Source organism: Gracilinanus agilis, chromosome 4 (genome assembly GCF_016433145.1).
Source record: "Gracilinanus agilis isolate LMUSP501 chromosome 4, AgileGrace, whole genome shotgun sequence".
In the NCBI taxonomy this organism is placed as follows: Eukaryota; Metazoa; Chordata; class Mammalia; order Didelphimorphia; family Didelphidae; genus Gracilinanus; species Gracilinanus agilis.
This window is the reverse complement of record NC_058133.1, coordinates 62486709-62509146: the sequence shown is the minus strand read 5'-3', so window position 1 is coordinate 62509146 and position 22438 is coordinate 62486709. Positions and strand designations below refer to the sequence as shown.

The following is a 22438-nucleotide window of genomic DNA, read 5'->3' as shown; positions in this document are numbered from 1 at the left end:
GAGAGATGGGGTGTTATGTATGAGAAACAGCAGGGAGAACTATGGAATTGGATTTTAGAGGGAAAAGAAAAGACTAAAGTATAAGAAGACTGGGAGGTTGAGAAGGGCCAGATTTGGGAGACCTTTAAATGACATCAAATCAACTTTATATTTCATCCTATAGGGAACTGGAGTCTTAAGATCTGTTGTTGCTTTTGGGGGGAGTTGGGGAGGGAGTGATTTATAGCCATCACAGGATGGGAGTGGTCACAAAAGACAGAATGGCGGATTTAAGTTATTTTAATTCTTTTAAAGGAACAAAATGAAAGGTACTAACATAATAGGATAAGATGTGAAATGGGAAAAATACTCTTGCATCATACACCCCTGAAAGAAATCTTCAAAATGTAAAGTTTAGAAAATTGATCACAAATACCTATGATTAAGAGACATTCTTTGAATATAAAAATAATATGAACAAAAAGATTAAAAATGAAAAAATAATAATTAATGGTAACATGATGCAAATCACTAATAAAAGGAGAAATACAAATTAAAATCATTCCAAGCTTTAGTTTCACATCTACTGCATTTTCAAGGATGTTAACAGACTTAAATATTCAGTGCTGGAAAGAGTGTGGGAAGACAAGCACTTGACATGAGCTATTAGCAAATCTACAAATTGGCCCAACTATTCTGGAAAATAATTTGAAATTATGCAAGAAAGATTGCTAAATCATTCATACTCTTTTACCTAGTCATTCCATTCCTGGAAATATACTTCAAGGAGGCTAATAACATAGAGAAATGTCTCACACATGTCAATATATTCATAACAACACTTTTTGGGATACCAGAAAAAAATAGAGGAGAAAAAAGAAATAAAGTAGGGCCCCATAAATTGGAGAAATCATCACAAGTGAATAATAATAATTAATAGCTATAAAAACTAACCCTAATATACTCTTTACTATGTGCCAAACACTGTGCTAAGTGCTTTACAATTATCTTTGATTCTCACATCAACCTTGGGATTATTGCTCTCATTTTACAGATGAGGGATCTGAGGCAAACAGTTAAGTAACTTTCACAGGGTCACACAGTTAGTATGTATTTGAGGACAGATTTGATCTCAGCTTTTCCTTACCCTGCACTCTAATTAGGAATTGTGTCACCACTTAGCTGCCCCTCAGCTGTGAAAATGTAAATATATGTAAAGAAATATTTGTGCATTATAATAAATTTTGGAGAGGTAGCATAGTTTAGCAGATAGAGCCAGTTTAACAATAGAAGGCATTTTAAGTCCTCTCTCTGACATATGATGATACTGTAACCTTGGAAAACTAACTTAGTCTCACAGTGTTCCAGGGCAAATATCCAAAAGAGGAAAATTGCAGACAAAACAGGAACTAATGTACATTAGTGTTTGGTATTTTCCTTTTTGGGAGTTCTCTACATGGCAAAATCACAGATTTAATCAAAATAATGGCAACAAGAATATGATGAACATGAAGAATTGAGAGGAATAGAAGACTTGCAGAAATGAATGCAGATCAATGTAAAGAAAACCAGAACAATGTCCACCACTATGACAAAAATTTAACAATGAACACAACATCAAATGATATCCAAATTTAGGTGAAATCTCTTCATCAGTCTTGACTCCAGAGGAACCTTCCCTCCTTTTTATAAAAGAGGAGAAGCTGAGGCATGGATGCAGAAATTTTAAAGACAATATGGCTTTGCTTAATTCTTTTTTCTTCATTAAAAAGGGGGGGGGTGGTTCCTGGGACAGCCTCTGTGTTGACATGGGGAAATGGCACAGCAAATCTAGGGACCAAGTATTAGCTTGATTTGGCAAGATAGTGATCTTTGAACATAACTATAATCTCCCCTAGAGATGGGACAGTCTACAAAGATGTTAATTTCATCATTGCCAGTCAATAAGAAAAAAGAGGATGCTGGAAAATAATTAGGTACTGAAATGATTCATTTGCACTAAGGCCAATATGACCCATAATTATGCAAGGTCTTTGCAACAATAAGTGCTGTGGTATGATTGACAAGGCAGGAGAACCTCAGATCTACATGTCTTTTCCTCAGCATCTGACTGAACAAACATTCTTCTGAGATATATCAACCATAGCCCATCTCTACCCAAACTTCAAAAGCCCCCAAACCAGACCCATTTACTTTAATAAGTGGAAGCTAGTGGTTTAGGCAGCATCAGACACTGAGAGGACATGGAAAGGGTACTGGCTTTTCTTCTCATCTGTATTTACTGGCATCCCCTGACACTTGCTCATATGCCCAGGTCTACTTGGATATGTATAAATGAGGATATAGATGTATTTGTGACTGAGAGCATTACCATACTCCTCACTTTACTTATATTTGAGTTTGTGAAGACAATACAAAGGAGTGGTCATAGTGAAGAGGAGTCTTACTTTTAGAGAACTCTCTTGATTCTAAGACCAACACGGATCAAGGGAAATGCCAAAATGAATAACTTTTATAGTAGTACACAGGCTAGACAATAGGTGATATTGGCTGGGGGTTTTACACACTCAGGGTCACTGGACTACAATGAGAAAAGCACTTGGGAAATTCAAAATAAAAATATTGTGAAGTTAGATAAAAGCAGAGTCCAAAGTTCATATGCCATAGCCATGAACTCTGAAATAGAATCTGAAAGTCAGCAGGGAAGGAGCTAAGGGTTAGAAGAGAATTCTCTGGAGCTTTTGGTCTTGGTAGCCAAGAGTGGCTTCTGGCAATCGATGCTTAGACAGCTGCCTCTTCTGCCTATATTAGACTTCAGACAACATTCTCCACCCCCATCCCAATGGGCCAGCTGTTATGAATTTAAAGGGACCTACTTACCTTCATAACATTGGAAATTTAGAGTAATTCACAGTTGATCGTCATACATTATTGCTATTTTTACTACGTATAACTAAACTATGATCAGCAATGGAATGTTCAGGACAAGTACAACAGACTCAAAAGGAAAAAAAAAACTATTCATCATTATAGAAGGAACTGATGGAGTCTGAATGTAAATTAAGGCATGCCATTCTTCACTTTATTTCATTCATGAATTTTTCTCTAGTGTAAATGATATGCCTTTTTTCTCAACATGAGAAACATGAAAATATGTATTGCATGATAGCAAATGTGTAACCCATATCATATTAATTGCTGTTTCGAGGAGGAGGGGAAGTGAGGAAGGAAAGGAGAGAACTATGGATTGCAAAATGTTAGAAAATGACTATTAAAAGTTGTATTGACATGTAAACATATTTTCAAAAGAGAAAATTTAGAGTAAGAATTTTAGTGGAAGAAGGCCAGAGTTCAAATGATGCCTCTGCCAGTTACTACCTGCATGAATTTTTGCACATCCCTGGGTCTCCATCAATGAGCAAGAGAAATTTATTTAACCTTTTTGGTCCTCAATTCCCTTATTTGTGAAATTAAGACAATGATTCCTGTAGTACTGATGTCACAAGGTTGTTGTAAAACCAAATAAAATAATGTATGCAATGAGCTTTCTGAAACTTAAACTATACAACTGTAAATTATTATTAATCTGGTGAAGAGCACATTTCTCCAAAAGTATTAGAGGATTTGAGTAACCAAGGAAATGGATGGGGCCCAGACCCTCAACCTTTTTATCATTATAATTACCATTGAAGATTGGTGACATGTGGGGCCAGATCACAAAGAGCCCAATAGATATAGACACTTAAAAAAAAAAACAAAAAAAATCCAACTTTATATGTTCCAAAAGGTGTGCTGCTTAAGGCTAATTTTCTCTTCCAAGAATCTTGTTATAATCAAGAAATATTTATGGAATTTTCACCCTATTTGAAGAACAGTTAGAGTTGAAAAAAGGTGTGTGTGTGTGTGTGTGTGTGTGTGTGTGTGTGTGTGTGTGTGTGTGTGTGTGTGATTTAATGAAAAGAGCATTGGATTTGGAATCAGAGGACTTGTCTTTAGAATCTCACATCGGTTACTTATCAGTCTGAGAAAATATGGAATATGTGCTGGATTTGGCATCAGAAGACCTAGATTCAAAATCCTACTTCTTCCACTTGCTACCTGTGTGACTAGAAAAATTATCTCACCTCTCTGGGTCTTAGTTTCCTTATAAACCATAAGTCCCTTGCAGTTGTAAAGCCACTGGGATTTCCTCATCCTATGTCCTCCCTGGGCCTCTACCAAGACATCATAAATGTTCCTTTAAACTCTAAATTTTATGATGATGACAAGGTTCTTACCTATAATTCAACATCTAATGTCTCAACTCTGAACACAGGTGCAGGTCAGAGAGGAGAAGTACCATAAGCCAAGTAAAAACTATGGCTTCATGAAATGGGTAGTTTAAATGACAGACTTTCAGGGTTAGAAAAGATCTCAGTGGTGATCCAATCCTGTCCATACCTGAAGCAGCATCTCCTTTACGTAGCAGTAAATTCTATCCTTTCCCAATTGACTTTTGGATAATTCTACATGTTGGAAGATTTGGGGTCAAGTAGGGAAATCTAATCCCCCTTTTCTGTGTAAAATATTGTCAAATACCTGAAGAGAGGTCTTATATCCTGCTAAGTCTTCCTTGCTTCAGAATAAACATCCACAGTTCCATTGACTTATTCTTAAATGCCATGAACTGAAGCCCATCAACATTGTAGTTGTTCTGTCCTATATAGTCTTCAAATTTTCAGCATATTTCCTAAAATGTGGCCCCTTGACCCTGTGAAGAGTGATTCAAACTTTCTTTGTCTATCAATCAGCAATTTTTAATTTAATCAGTCAAAAACTTAAACTCCCTACTTAACACTAAGTAAGAGAGTTCACAAGTCACTTACTAAAGTGGGTGACAACTCCAGAGGCAACTGTCCCACCCCTTGGGCAGTACTATAAAAATTGAAGGACTGCAATTGGTTCCTATAAAGTGGAGGAAGGGACAGGAAGGGACATGGGAAAAGGACTATAAAAAGTCCTGAACTTCCTGTTGAGGGAACCTTCAGCTTGGATCTTTGGCTTCAATCTTCAACCTTGGAGCTTGGACTGCTTCTTGGAGGACTGCTCCTGGATCTTCTCTTTTGGACTTCGGTGTTGGACATAGTCTTTGGCCTTCTCCTTTGTAGTTCATCTTGGGTGGGTGAGTAGCTGGTCTTCCTTTCCTGGCTTCTGGAGAGATTGGTTCCAGAGATTCCTGCCTTGGCTTTGGAGGAGGCTGTGTTGGTGAAATTCTAGCTGAAGACACCTCCAGATGTGGTGAAGCCATGTGGGGCTAAGCTTTACTTCACCAGAAAAGGGCTAGAAGGCTTGTTAAAACCTATCTCTTTAGCTACCTTTTTCCATTTTGACTTTTTCTATTTTTATTTCCATTTCTATATTATAAACTTTCATATTTAACATAAAACCTAAATTTAATTTCTTACAAAAACATCCCCAGATATATGATCTGACTAGACAAGAGAAAAGGAAAAGAATCAGTCACCTCCCTATTCTTACAGGTTATGCCTGATCTTAAGGAAGCTGAAGAAGATATCAGTATTCTTTTTTGCCATGTTAAACTGATGACTCATATTGAGTTTGCAGTCCACTAAAACCCTCAGATCTTTTTCGGACAAATTTTGTTGTGAAGTAGATTTTTTTTTCACCCAAGAGTAAATCCATTCATCGATGCTTATTAAATTTCATCTTATTAGGATTTGCCCAGGGATTGGCAAACTACAAACCATCTAACATACTGCCTGTTTTGGGGGTGGGTGGTTTATAGCCATTTTCAAATACAATAAAACTTTATTTTAAAATGTGAAAACCATTATTAGTGCAAGAGCTATACAAGGGCAGTTGCAGGCCAGATTTATCCTATCAGCTTTATAATTTGTTGATCTCTATAACTGTAAGTCTTTTTGCATGCTTATTCTGTCATTGAATGGGTTAACAATTCAATCCAGTTTTATGCCACCTGAAAATGTAGTACATCTACTATCAGTCATTGACAAAAAACCACATTATTTGATTTGTTTTGGGGGAAAGTGGGTGTCTATAAATATTAACAATTGTATAAATAATGGTACAAGAAAGACCATAAATACCAAGTAAGTGGTACAGATAATTAATTTTGTTGTAGTTCGGAGGAGGCAGAGAGATTCTCTGGTCAGTTGGGGTTTGTGCCAAGAATACCTTAACCTGAAGTTGGTGGCTTCTGTGGCTTCTTTCTAATGTAGTTTCATAAAACAAATTTGCTCCAGGGAATGTCATGTCAGATATGGAGAATCCCTTATGCTATAACTATACTCAAGTGTCTGAGATCCAACCTGGTCTCTCTTAACCCCATATTAGTTTTTTAGTTTGTTGGGTGAATTTAGTTACAATGGTACCCCAAATGTGAAGAGCACATTTTACTTTCAAAAGCTTTCATTGATTGAAGGAACTGAGCATGTTTAGAAAGACTTGGGGAGGGGGTTAATACATGATTTCTTGTTGTTATTGTTTCATTTCAATCATGCATGACTCTTTGTGACCCCATTTTAGGATTTCTGGGCAAAGATGATAGAGTGGTTTGCCATTTCCTTCTCCCTCTATTTTACAGAAGAGTGACTGAGATTAAGTGACTTGCACAGGGTCACACAATTAGTCATTGTCTGAGGCTGGATTTAAACTCAGGAAGACTCATCTTCTTGATTCCGAGCCCAGTGCTCTATCTACCGTACTACTTCTCTATCCCCTTGGTACATGATAGCCATCTTCAAATATTTTCAGTCCTGTCATATGAAAGAGGAATTGGACATGCTCTGTTCAGCCTCAGAAGGCTAAACTAGAAACAATAGCAGGAAATTGTACAGATTTCCAATTGGTGGCAAGAGAAACTTTCTAAAAATTAGAGTCAACAGAAGATAGAATGGGCTCCTATGGGAAGCAGAATGGATTACAGTGAAAAGCGGTTGGGTGATCTTTGCTGACTATCCCTAAATTCAGAATTAGTGAAATAGGATGATGAGACTTCTGAGGGATGATGATGATGAAAGGTGTCTATGCGTATCCATGTTAAAGAGAAATAAAGGATGAAAGGTCAGAGCACCCTCTTAGCTCCACTCCTCCTTTTAAACCATTTTCATCATGTACTTTTGAAGAAAGAAAACCATTGATATGCACTGGAAAAAGAATCCATCAACAAGTGTTTATTAATTGTTTACTATGTGCAAGGTACCATGCTAATCTAGGGGGAGGTGGAGACCAAAATAAGAGAGACCCTGGCTTGAAAGAATTTAACATTCTCTCAGGGAAAACCATACATATATATATAAATATATGCAAAGTACATACAAAGTACCTTTTGGGGGTGCTGCAAACAGTAAGAAGATCAAAGAAGGCCTCATATAATTATGTTTTCTGGCATTTCAACTGGCTTTTGCAGGGATCTGGAAGTCTATGCAATGATGATGGGGAAAGTGCATCCCAAGTGTAGAGAGAGCTTATACAAAAGCTTGGAGATTGGATATTACATATGAATAAAAGCAAGAACACCAGTTTTTTGGAACTTATGGTGGATAATGTGCCAAACAAACAGAAAATTAGGCTGGAGTTAAATCATGAAGGGCTTTCAATAGCAAACAGATGAATTTATATTTCTATCTTAGAAGGACAAATTAAAGAATTCATTAAAGTTTCTTGAATAGGGGAATGAATAGTCCAACCTCAGTTTTAGGAATTTCACATTAATAGCTATATGAAGGATAAATGAATGAGCAGAGAAACTTGAATTAGTATTAGTATTATTAAATTATAGCAATGATTTACACAAGCTACAAACTAGAGAATTTCCCAAATATTATCATATTATAGAAGATTGTCTCCTTAATTGCACAACTGTTGAGGCCAATTAGCAAGTTTTTTTTTTAAACAAGGCTATTCAGTAATGTGCAATTATAGATGTGAAACCCCTATTATGAGGTTAGTTTTTGAGTTAGTAAATTTAGCTAACCACAAGATAAAATTAAAAGGATGGGAGAAAAGGGGGAAGGTGATAAGGAAAGGTTAAAAGATTTAGGATTATATATTTTTGGAAGCAAGAAGATAGGGAATAGTTTAATCATTTATAATAAAAATGGAGGATTTTTGACAGAAATTTCATTTGACATTGAGTTTTGATTACTAGGTTCCTCAAGGGAGCTTTCAGAGCAACCATGGGGTTATGTTGCTATGCCACTGTCATGGAGTTGCTGCTAGGTGACTGACATCCAAGTAATGTGGTCCCTCAAGACTGACTTTCACCTAGGTATCAGCTTGTTGTCTTTTTAGCTGGTGACCAAATGGTCACCTACACCATGAAAACCGGCCAGAAATAGCTTCCCAGAAAAGATTCAATAAGTAGAAGATTCAAGGAATTATTTTTCCAAAGCAACATTAGTCTCACAACAGTACTAGACATTTTCTGAAGAGTGAAATCAACAGACATGATTGATTGAAGTGCACTATATTTGCTGATCAGCAATGTATATGTAGAAATGGTTACTGGAAGGTACTTTGACTTTGGCCAATCTCACACTATAAATATTAACCTGACATTAATGGCAGGTGTTTTAAAGCATGATTTGTAAAGGATCATCATGTTCCCCTGAAGGTATATTTGATAACCAAATAAACCATAATATAATCTATAATAAGAGCTGATATTTATATAATGCTTATATACATTATAGAAACTAATGCTTATACATAGGTTTATTAGAACATTTCTTTAATATAACACCTCTACCCCCTCCAGTAATACATAGCAACTGAGGAGCTGAATTAGTCCCAGTGTACAGCAACCAAATCATTTTAAGCAAAAAAAAAAGTCAAGATAAAAAACCACTAATTCTATCTGAAGTACCATCTCAGTCTAATAATTTTCAAACATAGATGCATGACCCATCTTTTTGTCCTTTCTTTCATCTTATAATAGCAGCCAATAATGAGGGACTTTCTACAGCACTTCTTTCTGAGGTTTTATCCACTCTACTTCCTAATACCGGTTTAAATTCGGATTCCATTTTTGTTTTGGATTTTTCCATGCACACAGATAAAATAAAACATTAAAATATCCCCGAGAACACTGCATCTGGCAATATCTGATTGTTCTTCACCTCTCCTGCCCCGTTCTTTATATCATTCAAATGGATTGAAAATGATAGAGATACTTTATCTTCCACTACAACTTTTCCATTAAAAAAAAAAGAAAAAAGAAAATGAGAATGATAGCTACAGAACAGAAAATATCTTGGTATAAACAGACAGCATATTTGGTCGAATAAAAAGAGCTAATGCTGCTCAAGAGAATGTTAGGTAAAGATGGAAAACTGAAGCAGAAATTCAGGTATCTGGAATTTGCAGATATTGCTTTGAGAGAAACTTCATCCCAGAAAGAATATATGAAGCCAAAAATATAACAGTAGTTCATGGAACATTTGAGCTGAAGGCAAGTTTGCTAAGGCCCCTCCATCACTCTGTCATTCTCATTCTCTCTGGCTCCTTTCTTTTCCCTCCCTCTCTCCCTTTCTTTCTCCTTCTCCTCCTCCCCTTCCTCCTCCTTTTCTCTCTCCTCCTTCTCACTACTTATCTTTAAGCCGATTCCTTTCAGCTGGGCTGAATGTGACCTCCTGAAACTGGCAGGGTGAGATTAGACCCAGTGGGGGAGCTGTGCCAATTTAATGAGTCCAAGGGGCATAAATGTCACTATCCTAGCTTGCTCCTGCCAAGTATGCCAAGCCTCTGTGGGCCCTTAGTGAGTTGCATTTGCATCCAGCCCAGGGTGATATCTTGGACTCTGCCAATGACAATAAAAAAGGGCTCTCTCAGAGACACTGTTCTTTGTGTTTACACAAGGCAGTGTGCCTACTGAACTGACATTTCCCCTTTTTCCCCTCAGCAGGGTTTTTAGCTGCTTACACTCTCCCCTTCCAACACATCTTGGTCTTATTTCTGTCTCCATTTAGAGTTCTATGAATAAAAACGTCCTGGGCTTCCAAAGAGAAAGTGTATGCCTTACTTTCAAACTAATATGCCTACTGACATTCTTGCTAGACTAAGTTGACCTACACTCAAGTTAAAAATGAAGAAATGAAGAAAAAAAAGAAAAATGAATGTTCAATTTAGACAGATTGTCAAAGGGAGTCATTCAGTCCCACTAATATATTTGGGAAATTGAATTCTTTAGAATGGCTGTAAAAAAGTAGATAATTATTTTTTGCTCATAGGTCAAATGGTAATCATCCTAATCCAGCCTTAACTAATGGTATACAGTGTAGATTTTCCTAGTTATTCTTGTCAACCTAATATTAATAAATTAATTAATAATTTATATCCTCACATGAGTTAATAAGTTGTATGTAAATATACATTTTATATATGTGTATGTTTATATTTGTATATGTCATCCAGTAACGTGACCAAAGGTCTTTAAGTACAATTGTTAAGATGGTTTACTAACCCCAAGAAGCTACCAAACTAAGAACTAGTGGCTGATGTCTTTAGCAGGGAAAAGTGTCTAACACAATTGTGAATCATGGGCCAATTTCTAGCATACCGGGAAGATTAATTATTTGTTTGCCCAAGTGTTTATGCAATTCAGATATGCTTGTAAAATTTAAGCATATTTTAGTATCATCTGTGTACCAATGACTTCCATAAAGCTCTCTAAGTTTAAATGAAATATTTTCAGCTTTGAAAAGAATAAAAAAGAAAAATTATCAGCTTTGATGGAAATATAAATACATCTCTAATTTATAGGTTGGCTAATTGTTTTTCCTTTCTGAGGACCTTAGCTACTCTTCAGGCCGATACAAATATGGTCATAAACTACAAGCAAAATTAAAGAAACATATTTTATACATAAAGTTCACTGAAGATGAAAAACATTGAAATTCTGCTAGAAAAACTGAGTCACTCATCTTGGTATATGTGAGATGTTTTGAAAAGCTAGTTTAATATTCAGGCATATGCAATCTTTCATCACACCCTGTGCTTACTGTGGGGACTCTGAATGCACTGAAATCTATAATGTTAATGCTACATGTCTGAGATGTTTGATTATACATACACAATTGGGCTACATCTGTTCTAAGAGAGAAGATATATGAAGGTTACAGCATGGAATTGGCACCCACTTCCTTGGAAAATGGAAGAAATGGTAAATATATTGAAATGATTCAGATTGGAGAGGACTAGAGCCTAAGTTAACTATTCCTCTGCTTGTTGTTTAGAGGAGAGTAAATAGCTTTTCTCTATCTCTTCAGGGAGGGAGAGGGAAGAAGAAGAAATGTGCTTGAGTTACTGATGAGATTTTGGTGTCAGATTAAGGGAAACTTTGGAACCATTAGCATAGGTTGACTCTAGAGTAGGTTACAGTGGAAAATGGTAGTGGTTTTTGCTGATTATCCCTAAATTCACACTTAGTATCCCTCTATTTGGTACAAATTTAAATACTCTATTTCTTTCTATTACATATTAATTTAGTAGATTAGTCCAAAATAGTGACAAAAATAAAAAGAGATTAAGGTTTGATGCCCCTTTGGACCATGCAACTACAAAGGATCTCTAGCTATATTACAGAGCTATACTCTCTGCATCATTACTGAGAATGAATGAGTTACATGCTGGTTTTAGCCAGGCATGAAATAAAGAAAAATCAGATTATCCTGCCAAGCAGCTGTAGGAAAGCCACGTGGCTTGGCCAATGAAATTGAAGAAAGTGAAGTCATAGCACCTTCCTGGTCAATTTCCCCCTTAGCCTTGGCTAGAGGGAGGCTCCCTCACTGAAGGTTTGCATGTCATACCTGGCACGACCACCAGGGGTCAGACTTCTATATCTGTCAATGGCTATCCATGATCCTACAGAGTAAGAAGGACCAGCACATCTCTTTCCCTTAAGAAATTCAGAAAACATTTACTTCAAAGACCTACCACGTGGAAGACATTGTACGGTTCACTGTGAAAATGATGAAAATAAAACAGGGTCCCTGTTATAGTTATGAATTATAATTTTTGTATAAGTGGATTGCTGATCAAGCCAACATTTCTGGGAGAAATAGGGATACAGATAGGAAATGGTCTTGGGATTTCACTGTTGTAGGGCACTCCCAGAAGAGGAGACTTCATCCACTCATGCAGATGGACACTTTCTATGCAATGTGTAGCCTTAAGAGAATTGTCTAGAGCAGTGATGGGCAAAATATGGCCCCCTGAAATGTTCTATCTGGCCCCACGAAGTTATTCTTAATCTGATGAATACAATGAGTAGGATACAATACAATGAAACTTCAAAAGAATTGCCTTAGAAACAGACTGACAGATGAGCATTTCCTTTCCTTTGGCTCCCTCTTTAAAAAGTTTGACCATCACTGGACTAGATACTGAGAGGTTAAGTAACCCAACAAGGGTTATATAGCCTGGAAGAATCAAAGGTGAGACTTAAAGTCAGATCTTCCTGTTTTCAAAGCCAACTCTTTCTAGCTCAACACTTTGGCTGTCTCTATCCAAATCATCTTGTATTTACTTTGTGTAAGTCAGTGCAATTTTAATAACAATATTTTCACAGCTTAAAATTGCCATAAGACTATTTGGACACTTTGTAGGTGAACAGCACAATTAGAATGTAAGCTTTTTGTACACATTAACATCAATATTTTATAATGATCAACTATGATCGACTTGATTATTATTAGCAACTCGACTAGGTAAGACAACTTTGACAGACTCATGATGAAACTGCTATCAATTGCCATAAAAGGAACTAAGAGAGTCTGAAAGAAAATGGAAAGACACCATTTTTTTCTTGAATACTTTCTTGTATATGTGAAATGTCTTCTTTCTCAACATGACAAATATGGAATTATGTATTACATGATAGCACATGTATAAACCAATATCATATTGCTTGCTGCCAGAGGGAGGAGAGAGGAGAGGGAAAGAGGGGAAAAATTGGAATCATGAAATGTCAGAAAAATGAATGCTACTTCTGAGGGTCAAGCCAAGATGGTAGAATCAGGGAAAGCTCAAAACACCATGAGAATCCTTTCCAGACAACCTTAAAATAACATCTCAAAATTAATACTGAAGTGAAAGAATCAATAAAGAGATGGAATGAATCAACTTTCATACAGAGAACAATGAGAACTTGAAAGGAAAGAAGAAGGAGTAAGGTTCAGTGGGGTGAGAAGGGAGCACAGCCCACAGGATGTCACACCAAGGAGTACTAGGGCAAGTCAACTGCAAGATTCCCCCACCCTACATCTACTGTTCAAATTCTGAACCTGAGCTTAAGCCAATAACAAGACCCTAAGACCCTACCTAAGCCAACAGCAGTACAACCCCATGCAAACCCCTTCAAGTTCCAAGCCCCAACCCAAAATCGTAGTGAGGCCTTAAATCCCAGCCCATTGAAGTTCACACAGGCACAACTGATCTGTGTAAGCCCAGAGTGAGCCTGGAAGCACCAGGCTCAGCCTGTAGTGAGGATTTGAACCTTAACACAAGTCACTTAACTCCCATTGCTTAGTCCTTATTGCTCTTCTACCTAAGGACCAACATCACAGCATTGATTCTAAGACAGAAGATAAGGGTTTTAGAAATAAAATAAAATAACTCTAGACGATATAAAATACCTGGTAATCTACTTGCCAAGACAAACCCGGGAATTATAGAACACAATTACAAAACACTTTTCAATCAAATAAAATCAGATCTAAACAATTGGAAAAATATTAATTGTTCATGGGTAGACTGGGCTAAAATAATAAAAATGACAATTCTTCCTAAATTAATTTACCTTTTCAGTGCCATACCAATTAAACTACCAAGTAATTATTTTATAGAATTAAAAAAAATAACAAAATTCATCTGGAAGAACAAAATGTCAAGAATATCAATGGAATTAATGAAAAAATGTGAAGGAAGGTGGGTTTAGCAACCCCTGACCTCAAATTATCCTATAAAGCAATAATCTTAAAAAGTCTTGTACTGGCTAAGAAATAGGATGGTGGATCAATGGAATAGATTAGATATACAATATGCAGGAGTAAATGACCTTAGCAACCTGGTGTTTGATAAACTCAAAGACCCCTGCTTTTGGGATAAGAACTCACTATTTAACAAAAACTGCTGGAAAAATTGGAAAACAGTATGGAAGAAACTAGGTTTAGACTAATATTTCACAACCTATACCAAGATAAGTTCAAAAAGAATATAACATTTAGAGATAAAGGGAGATACCATAAGTAAATTATGAGAAATAGAATAGTTGACCTTGCAGATCTATGGAGAAGGGAAGAATTTATGACCACACAAGAGACAGAGAGCATTTTAAGATGCGAAATGAATAATTTTGATTATATTAAATTAAAAAGCCTCTGTACAAAACTAATGTAACCAAGATGAGAGAGGAAATAAACTGGGAAAATGTTTATAATAAAGTTCTCAAATAAAGGTCTAATTTCTCAGACTTATAGAGAATTAAGTCAAATTTGCTAGAATACAGGCCATTCCCAAATTGACAAATAGTCAAAGGATATGAACAAGCAATTTCAGATGAAGAAATCAAAGCTATCAATAATCATATGAAAAAATGTTCTAAATCACTCTTGATTATATAAACACAAATTAAAACAATGCAGAGGTACCACCTTACCCCTGCCAGATTGGCCAATATGATTCTAAAAGGCAATTTGGAATGACACCCAATGGGCTCTAAAACTGTGCATACTCTTAGATCCTGTAATAGCTGTAATGCAAAAGATGCAAGAGAGGTTTTGCTCTTGCAGGAGGCCAACTGAAAACTTCTGGCAGTTAAGCCTTAGAATTCTGAGAGAGAGTTCAGTTGGTCCCTGAGGCTTGAACAGAGAAGAAGGATCAACCAGCACTCTATTTTGGCTTTCGATTTGCTTTGGCCTGTGCCTTTTCTTTGGACACTTTGTACCTAGCTAATTTCTCTGGACCTCTCCCTGACCTTCTCCATATTATTTTCCCATTTCCCTGCCTGTTTTTCCCAGAGCTCTGGGAGGCAGGGTGGCTTTTGGGTTTAGTGAAAAGATTTTGTGGGTTTAGTTTTCCCCAATAGGCAAGTAGGGCATCCTTGAATTCAAACTATCCCTTTAGTATACCCTCTACCTTGAAAGCAGCCATATCTTCCCAGGCTGAGAGAGCAGGTTCTCTCTCAGTCTAACACATTCCTGAGACCCTCCCCCATCTTGAGTTTCTCCCTAGCAGCTGTCAGAAACCCCAAACCCCTCTCTCCTTCCAGACCAACCATGAAATGTTATTAAAACCCTTGGTTACCTAATCAAACCCTCTGGAGAATCTTTGGGTTGAAGAAATTAGGCAAGGGTGAAGAGGAAGGAATTATTCTCTTTATTTCCTGAGGGAAACTGGAGGCATCCATCTTGGGAGGAAGTAGTTGCCCAACACTTCCTCTTGAATCCCTTCAGTTTCACTGACAGGGAGGAGCCTTGTGATTCCTCCTCTGAGGACTTGAAAAACTGACAAGAAAGCCCTCAAGTCAGATTGAAACCACTTCTGTCTGGCCCTATTCCTTGTGTCTGTAAAAGTACCTTTCCTGCTTGAAAGGGTTCAGCCTTAATTATTACCCCCAGGATCCCTTGTCTCTAGCCTGTGTATCTAGTCTGTGTCAGCTGCCTCTCCTAAACACCTCACCCTGTACCCTTACCATCCTAATATTGCCTTGTCCATTCCTCCCTAAACCCAGCCATCCCTTTCATTCCTCTCCTATTACCTCAATCACCTTTTACCCCTCCTTCACTCAGCAAGGGAAGGAGATCACCCTCTAACTTTAGTGTACCCCCCCTATTTTATCCACAACATAGCCCTACTGGGTATGTATCTCAAAGAGATCATAAGAAAGGAAAAAGGACCTACTTGTACAAAAATATTTATAGCAACTCTTTTTGTGGTGGTAAAGAAGTAGATGTTTAGGGAATGTCCATCACTTGGGTAATGACTAAACAAATTTTTGCATATATTGGCAATGAAATACTATTTTGCTATTTGAAATGATAAGCAAGACGATTTCAGAAAAAGTTGAAAAGGTCTGCATGAACTGATGCAGAGCAAAGCAGAACTAGGAGAATATTGTACCCAGTAACAGCAATATTGTACCATGATCCATTATGAAAAGTTGGCTACTCTCAGAAATGCAATGATATGAGACAATTCTGATAGACTGTTGACTTCTGGTGAACATCAAAGCATACTATTGCAAGGGTAAAAAATTATTTTGACAAAATATTTATGAGTAAAAAAAAATGGATTGTGGTTGCCAATTATCAAATGACAGTTAGTAGCTTTTATTTACAACTAGGTAAAGATATTAAAGTGGGAAATGTAGGAAGAAGGTGGAGAATTGTCTAGCCCAGTGGTTCCCAAACTTTTTTGACCTACCATCCCCTTTCCAGAAAAAAAATATTACTTAGCCCCAGGAACCAATCATAGCCTCCCAATTTACCTAGTACTTGAGGCAGGGGGGGGCGGAGTTGAGGGGCAGGGAGGGTCCACTGGCACTTTCTCTAGTAAGTGATTTGTGAACTCTTTTACTTAATAGTTAGCTAAGTGCTAGGTAGGGGCACTTCAAGTTCTTGATTTGATTAACTTAAAATAGATAGAGAGTTAATTCTATCTTCATACTATCTTACATATCAGTGTATTTACCATTTTATTTTGGGTTTTGCTTTTGTATGAGTGGGTTCTTACAACAATGAACAATTTGAAAGTGTGCTTTGCATGATGATATATGTATGGCCCAGATTAAATTGTTGACCATCTCCAAGTGGGAGAAGGGAAGGGAAGCATGGTGATGGATAATTTTGAAAAATGTATGTTGAAAATTATTATTTCATGTAATTATTTTATGTAATAAGAGGTATTACAGGATCAAAGAGTATGCACAGTTTTAGAGCCCATTGGGTATAGTTCCAAATCGCCTTTTAGAATCATATTGGCCAATCTGGCAGGGGTAAGGTGGTACCTCTGCATTGTTTTAATTTGTGTTTATATAATCAAGAGTGATTTAGAACATTTTTTCATATAATTATTGATAGCTTTGATTTATTCATCTGAATTTGCTTGTTCATTTCCTTTGACTGTCAATTTGGGAATAGCTTGTATTCTAGCAAATTTGACTCAATTCTCTATAATTTCATGTAATTAATTCATGTAATATTTCATGTAAGTAAAATATCTTTGAACCAAAAAAATTTTAAATGGAGACTAAGAAAAAGAAAATTCAATGTTAGAAAATTATTTTAGAAGACAAGTGGATATATATGATACATATATATACATATATATGTATGTAACAAAATATTCTTGGGGGGGAAGAATATAAGCTTCTTGAGGGTAGGACCATTTTACTTTTGTATTTTTATCCCTAATAAATAATTAAGACAGTACCTGACACAGTGTAAGCACTTAATAACGTTTGTCCATTAATTGATCCTATTCCAAATCATTTCTATTGACAAACTCCTTTATTTAACTCCTTTAGTTAGTGTAGCATTTAATTATGCTAGACACCAAGAAATTCTTATGTAAACCCCACATCTCTACAGCTATTATTTAAGCTGATTTTTCTCTTATTCAGTCTTATGCGAATATGGAACAAATTAAGCATCTTCTTTAATATACTTGAAGGAAATATTTGCTTTTATTTTCTTCCCTTTCCCAAATCCTGGTTTATAATGACTCCCCTTTCTGGCCTTCCTTCATATTCCTCTATCCCCATCCTATCACCTCACAAATGCATCACTTTTAAAGGCTCTTCATGCTCACTTTTACCATAGTTTCTCCCTCCCCCAATCCATCATACAATGTCGATAATTTAATAATCCTAATATTGTTCTTCCATATATCCCTTTGTTAAATGAGAAACCATAATACTTTCCTTCTCTTTATCAGAACTTTTAAAAATAAACACTCCTCGGCTTTTCATTCACAGACCCCATAAGGGTGACACATTTTACAAAAGATGATGATAAACTAGAGAGCTTCCCAAGGAAGACAACAAGCATGATCAAGGCATCAAGATTATGCCATTTGAGGATCTGTCAAAGGAATTGAGTGATCCTCCTGGAGACGAGAAAACTTGGGCTGGGGAGGATGATCACTGTCCTTAAAAAGTATTTCAAGGTCTGTCATGTAAAAGAGAGATTAAACTCATTCTTCTTGGTGTCAGATAGAATAACTAGGAGCAATGGGTAAAAGCTTCAAGGAGGCTTGTTCATGATATTAAACTAAATGTGAATGAACATTCCTAACAATCAGAACCAACCAGAAGCAGAATGGACTAGTTTAAATGATAGATGATTCAGCCTAGTGGAGGATCTTCAAGCCAAGGTTGGAGCAATCAGTCAGTCACACACATTTATTAAAAACTTACTTTGTTTCAATTATCAGACTAGAGATACTTGTCAGGGATGTTATAAAAGAGGACCTTCTTTAGAAAGATGTTACTTTCAATTCTGAGATTTTTCTATTCTGTGAATCAAATCAATCTTCCTCTCCAACCATATCTCTTGATGTTAATTCTATTCAGGTCAACTTTCTTAGTATCTATGTACACACCTTGCCTTACTTCCATGCCCGTGCCTTTGTTAATGATGACTTCCAACACCTGAAATGTTTTTCCTGTTTCTTACTGTCATTCTGTCTCTTTAACATTCCTTTAAGGTCCAGTCCTTTTCTGGATAGGTTGGGCATCATTTCAATATTTGAATAGATGGCACATCATTCAATCAATAACCAAATCTTTATTGAGCACCTTCTGTCTTTAGGAAGAGGGATTAGCCTTATTCTCTTTGGCTTCAGAAAACAGAACTAAGACTAATTATTGAAAGTGATAGGAAACTGGATTTCATTTCAATAGGAGGAAGGATTTTATAACAATTGGAGCCTTCCAACAATACAATGGACTCTATCACTCGTCATAGGATTTTAGGATTAAGAAGTGAAAAAGCCTTCACATATCATCTTCCAGTCCAATGCTATCATTTTATGAGGAAACTGAGGTCCCAAGACGGGACAACCTCATTAGTGAAAATGTTACATCAGACTATATGACCAACTTTCTGGAATGTTTTAGAGAGATTCCTGTGTGGGATGGGTGTGAGTAAACAAATTATCTTTAACACTCCTTTCAAGTTTAAAATTCTGAGATGCTATTATGTATAAGGAACATGAAGCAATTTCTAGTGGGATATCAATGATTCTCAGGGAAAAAGAAGAATTAGATGCAAAGCATCCCTCTCCTTTTCCAAATTTAATCTTCTGTGTCCTATCAATAACATAATTCACTATTTCTTTGCCCAACAAATGTTATTACTTCATTTTCAATTTGGAATTTCATTCTTCTTGTGCATGGTCCTGCTTGCCAGCTGTTGCTGCTGCTAGATATGCTGTCTGTTCTCTATCTACATGGAGATTTTTGTTCTATATTGCCAGTTAATCTAATTCTCTCAATTTTGTTCCTTCTTTTCCTTTTGGGTTTTAACAGCACTGATTCTATAAGAAAAAAAAGTAGTAACTGTTCCTCTAAAAGTTTGTTCATAGCTTTTCTTCCTCTTTCCATACTCTTTCATTTTCTAGTCTTTTTCATTCTCATAGTTTTTTCTTTAAACCCTTCCTTTCCATCACAGAAACAATACTATGAATTGGTTCCAAGGTAGAAGAGTGGTAAGAACTAGGCAATGGAGGTTAAGTGATTTGTCTAAGGTCACACAGCTAGGATGTGTCTAAGGTCAAAACATCCTATCTCTGGGACTGGCTCTCAAACCACTGAGCCAACGAGCTGCCTCCAAACTTTCATGTTGTTTTTTTCCTACCACATCAATGATATGTGAAAGACTGGCATATTGTGACTCCAGAGTCAAAGAACTTGAATCCTCCCTTTAATACTTACTGTCTATGTGACCTTGAGAAAGTCACTTAACCTCCATTGATGTGCTTCTTCACCATAAGTGAGGGAGATTGGATGAGATAATATCTAACTTCCTTTTCAACTCTCATTCTACTGTCCTGTATCTCTAGCCCTGACCTCTCACTGGTGTTCTAGATGAGGGCAGTGTCTCATTCTACTTCAGCAAAATAATGCAAGAAAATATCTCAGAACTCTTGTTGGAGGAGAGAGAAGAGAAGATGATGATTACAGTTGTGATCTCATTGGTATAAGGAATACCAAAGGGAAGATATTCCCCTTGCCAATGCAGGTTGGTATGTTTTCTGTGATTTATCATTTTGGAGAGTTCCTTTGAGCTCTTAAAAATTAAGTTATTGTCCTAAGATAACATAGACAGTATGTATCCATGATAGAACTTGAATTCAAGTCTTTCTTGACTTTGAGGTCAGCTTTCTATCCACTATATCTCAATCTCTATCTATATCCATAAAGATAGGGTAATGCTTGGAGTCAACAAGATGTCCAATCAATATAGTCAGGGAAAATGAACATTCTAGATGTCTTCCTATATGGACAGTTAGACTAAACTCTTTAGAGTAAATTACTACTCTCATCTGGGAGATTTCATCATGTTTTTTTCTTTCCAAATTGTATATTGATAAAATTTTAATATTTATTTCTTGACATTTTGCTATCAATGTTCTCTTCCTCCCAACCCCCCAAAGGCAAGTAATATGATATAGTTGTACATATGTTATCATGTAACACATATTTCCACATTCATCATGTTGTCAAACAAGATACATATTGTTTACAGTAGAAAGAATTAGTGGAAGAAATAAAATGAAGAATCATATGTTTCAATCTGCATTTAGACTTCATCTACTCCTTTTGTAGTGGCAAATAGCCTTTTTTGTTATGAGTCCCTTTGGAGCCCTCCTTTGTCCTCGCTTTGTTGATAAAAGGTAAGTCATTCACAGTTGATCATCATACATTATTGTTGTTACCGTATGCTACATCCTCCTGGTTCTGCTCACCTCACTTTGCATCACTTCATATAAGTCTTTCCAGATTTTTTTGTGATCAACTTGTTTGTCATTTCTTATGGCACAATAATATTCCATAGTGTTTTGAGGATCACTACATATGTACCATGTTATCACCCACAAATAGGAGTATATTTAAGACCTCACTATCTATGAAAGAAGAAAGGGGGTCAATAGTGTCAACAATTTCAGAGTTGTCCAAGAGAAAGATAATGGGAAAAAAAAGTTCTGATTTCATGTCAGATTTGGTTATAAGGTGATTATGGTTAGCTTTTAGAAATCTGTTTCTATTGAGTGATATGAACAGAAACCATATTCCAAGTGTCAAGAAGCAAGTGAGAGAAAAAGACCTGAAGGCACTGAGCATAGGCAGATTTTTTTCAGTGAGTTGGGCTGTGATATAAAAAGGAGATTTAGGATGATATTGTAGACTGTTTTTTTTAAGAATGGAGAGAGGGGCATATTTTAGGCAACTAGAAAGGAACCAAATACTTAGGGAAAAAATGAGGGAGTGATTGTGGGGACAATCTTCTGGAGAAGACAGGGAGAAATGAGGTCATATCTCTAGTAGAGACTGGAGTAAAGGAGAGAATGGGAGATCAGGCTAAGAGATTTGTGATGAAGAAAAGGGGCCTTACAGTAAATGGTCTCTATTTTCTTAGTAATATGAGGTAGGGGCTCCAGTTTAGAGAATGGGAGGCAAAGGGGGTGTGTGTGAAAAAAAACTGTTTACCAAATTCTATGGGGTGGAGGGAGAATAAGAAATCAATTAGGGAGGAGTAATTTAAAGGTCCAGTTGAGATTTTATAACACAAACTCTCAGTAGACCCCTTTGGCTTCATTACATAATTTCCTTCAAATCCATTAGCTGTATGTGAGTTAGAACAGAGGAGGCAAATGATAAAAGTAACTTTGGGTTGGAGTCTGGGCAGACATGAGCACTGATACTGGTAGGGGGCAAGGCTTTGGAAAGTAGAAAACAGTGTGGAATTAAATTGGTTTCTCTAGAGGAAATAGGGATGAAGATCATCATTCCCCACTCCTCTTACAAAGTAACCAGGAAATAGAGATGGAATGGTTACAGTCAAGCTGTTCTGTTTGATGGTGTTTCCTGGGGAAAGAGAGGAAATATAAGGTACATATTATCTTTGATCTGATTTTATGACTGGCCCTCCTCTGTTTCCACACTGACCTTCAAGGGCAGGGGCAGTATCTACTTTTATATCCTCATAAGTTTTTGACTTAGAGCTTATCATATTATAGGGTTTCAATAAATATTTGGTGATTTATTTTTGAGCTGTCCAATCACATCGTCTCTACCTTTAACGATATGATTATATCACGAATACAAGAGTCAGACAACAAGAATCCACATGTCTATCTCCTTTCAGCTAGAAAGAAAGAAAGAAAAAAGAAAGAAAGAAAGAAAGAAAGAAAGAAAGAAAGAAAGAAAGAAAGAAAG

General features: G+C 36.5%; 1 pseudogene; it reads left to right on the top strand.

Moving 5' to 3' along the window:
• The window catches only part of LOC123245887, a 35067-nt pseudogene that overhangs the window by 3423 nt on the left and 9206 nt on the right, over positions 1–22438 (top strand).